This window comes from Pteronotus mesoamericanus, unplaced genomic scaffold (assembly GCF_021234165.1).
Source record: "Pteronotus mesoamericanus isolate MK-2021 breed Mesoamerican mustached bat unplaced genomic scaffold, CSHL_Meso_final contig_180, whole genome shotgun sequence".
NCBI lineage: Eukaryota > Metazoa > Chordata > Mammalia > Chiroptera > Mormoopidae > Pteronotus > Pteronotus mesoamericanus.
In genome coordinates, this window is record NW_026555076.1 from 1,893,654 (window position 1) to 1,897,085 (window position 3,432).

Genomic DNA, 3,432 nt, shown 5'->3' on the forward strand with positions numbered 1-3,432 from the left:
TTGGTGACTTAAAGCAATATATATATTTTTTTCTTCCACAATTGTAAGTCCAGAAGTCTTAAATCAAGGTGTTGGCAAGACCTCACTCCCTCTGGAGGCTGTAGGGGGAGAATCCTTCCTTGTCTCATCTAACTTCTGGTGGCTCCAGGAATTCCTGGGCTTATGTCTGCATACCTCTGCCTCTGTTTTCACATGGCCTTCTGTTGTGTCTGTCCCCTTCTGTCTCATATAAGGACACTTGTCACTGGACTTAGGCCTTACTGGGTAATCCAAGGTGATATCATCTCAAGGTCCTTAAGTTAATTACATCTGGAAAGACCCTTTTTCCAAACAAATTTATATTCATGAGGTTTAGGAGATAAGAAATAAATAAATCTTGTAAGGGGCAACCATTCAACTCACTTCACTGCCCTTAACATATGTCATTTGGGAAAAACCAGAGTATGGGTCCTAACTAACTTATATGAGAGAGATCACCATTGTTTACACATCATTGTATCATCTTCTAGCTTCCTGAAATTTCAAATTCATCTACTTTTCAGATTTTAAGCCAGTGAGACTTCTGATAACAATTGGAAAATATTTTATACCTGATCCTTTTGAATCATTTAAAGTATAAGCAAACTTTAATTTAATGGTCATGATCTGTAAATCAAGGGCATGCAAGGACAACAAAAAACCTAATGGGTTTTGGAATGGCTAATCCAATTATAAAGGCACTAGGCACATGGCAAGCCAGTAGCTTTTTAATGTTGTATGTTTTCATGCAACAGAATTTTGTTCTCTGTGGAAACATTTATTAGTAGGGGATGTAAGTGCAGATGTGATCTCTAATGGATGGTGTAGAGTAGTACTATCTGTCTGGTTCTACAGAATCTGTGACTTAAGGCTACACTAAAACAAGTTTATGAGACCTTCAGGCAAGCTCAGTGGCAAGATTACAGTCAAATCTAGGGATATATATTACCAGGATGTGGACACTCATGAAAAATAACAATTGCAGAATAGTGTTAGGATGTGCACTGAAACATTTCCTTCTGACAACCTCTGAGCAATTCATCTACAGCATGTTTTTACTGGACCAATCTTCACAGCCAGGTAGAAAGGTAGAATGAGGATTTTTGTGTGAGCAGGTGTAATAAAGAAGCAATGGGCTCCTTATGCTTGCCTTTCATTAACACTACTAATTGGCAACTGTGGATATCTCATTTTCATAAAGACAATTGTTCACAAAAGTCTCCCAGGTTTTTACAAATTTTTAAAAAGATGCTTTGTTAATCTTTGGCAGACTATTCTCTCTATAATAGTCTAGTTTTAAAATGTGAGCACTTTGTGCAATCATTAGTAGGTTCTACGCACAATGAACATAATTTTCTAAAAGATACAGTAATCTTAGAAGAGGTGGAATTGTAAAGTCAATTTCTTTAGAGTTTTTTTTCATGTTCTGCATACATACTGTATTAATTTTAAAGATCACCAAGAATACATTAATTTTATCTTGCAATAATATTAAATCCTAACTCCTACTCTTAAGATTACATAGAGCTTGAAAGCAAAAAGAGTGTGTGGGATGTTTATATTTCATTTGTATATTCGCACATTTCTTACAAAAATATTTATGGAGTTCTTATATGTGCTAGATATTATGAAAAATTTCATTTGGGACAAAACAAGTTTAAACAAAGTTATGTATCTTAAGAAATGAACCTTTCTCCACAACCTCACCTTGGTGGGAATGAAGATTGGTGTAGCCAATGTGGAGAACAGTATGGAATTTCCTCAGAAAACTAAAAATGGAACTGCCTTTTGACCTGCCAATTCCACTGCTGGGATTATACCCTAAGAATCCCAAAATACCAATTCAAAAGAACCTGTGCACCCCAATGTTCATAGCAGCACAATTTACAGTAGCCAAGTGCTGGAAGCAACCTAAGTGCCCATCAATAAAAGAGTGGATCAAAAAACTGTGATACATTTACACAGTGGAATACTAGGCAGCAGAAAGAAAGGAGCTCCTACCCTTTGAGACAGCGTGGATGGATCTGAAGAACATCATGCTAAATGAAATAAGCCAGGTGGTGGAAGACAAATATCATATGATTTCACCTATATGTGGATCCTAATCAACAGAACAAACAAGCAAGCAAAATATAACCAGAGACACTGAAATAAAGAACAAACTGACAGTAAGCAGAGGAGAGCAGGGAGGGGGTAACAGTGTGGCAAACAGGACAAGGTAATCAAGGAACATGTATAAAGAACACACAGATAAAGCCAAAGGGGGTGGGATTGAGAGTGGGAGGTGGGGATGGGAGGGGTGGGGGGAGTTATGGGAGGAAATGGATAAAACTGTACTTGAACAACAATAAAAAAAAGAAATGAAACTTCCGTAAGTGGAGAAAGAGAAATGAAAATTAATTTGCCTTTGTTTATTAAACATTTATTACATGCCTATTGTATACCAGGCACTGTGCTGAGGCTACAACCCAAAATAAGATGAAATACTTTCTCCTAGTCAGCTTACTGTCTGCTCAGGGAGAACAAGACAGTCAATCTTTAAGGTGTAGCATGGTAAGTCCTATCTTAGAGTTGTGCCCATGGTGATATGAGAGCACAGGAAAGGGCATCAAAATCAGCCTGAATTTTTGGAGGAAGCAGAACCTAAGCTGAATTTGGAAGAAGGAATTTGAGGTAGATCAATCAAGGAATAAAGGCAGGACCTAGTCTATGGAAGTTGCTTAAGACAGAGAGGTTTGACAAATTATTACCATGTTGAAAACAGTCTAAGTAGGGAATTTCATAATTAAATTCTATAGCACTTTCCAATATAAATCTTACAAAGTTGGCTTGGTAAAGTACATGCATAAGATTTGCTGCCAGTAGAAATAACTAAGAGCTTTGAAGATAGAGTAATAAATAGGAACAATCTACTAGGTGATGCAGTGGAAGTATGGATGAAAATTAGCTCTGATAGCTATACATTTTATAGTCCTCACAATTTCTCCTTATGGTATGTAGCCAGACACACCATGTTGGAGTCACCATACAATGAAGTTTCAAAAAGATGCACACATAAATATACGCAGCTCAATAAAATTGTCTGCTAAATGGGCAATGTGTGCCAAAACACAAATAGAATAAACTTGCTTAACAATGTTTTTTCTTCATGGAAGCAAGTTTTTCTTAGCATCATTTCTGGAAATAGATTTGGTAGAAGAGAAAGCAGGATCAAATTGTATTGTGGACCTGAGATTGGAGTGTATAAAAAAATAATCCTAACATTGTGAGATGCACAGATACGAGAAAATACAATTCTAGGAAGATCATAACAACATTTTGCCTCAATACATGGCAGAATATAAAGAAGGAAAGGAAAAAGTGACCCAAAAACTTTAGACAAATGTAATTATTAGTATACATTTGCATCTGAAT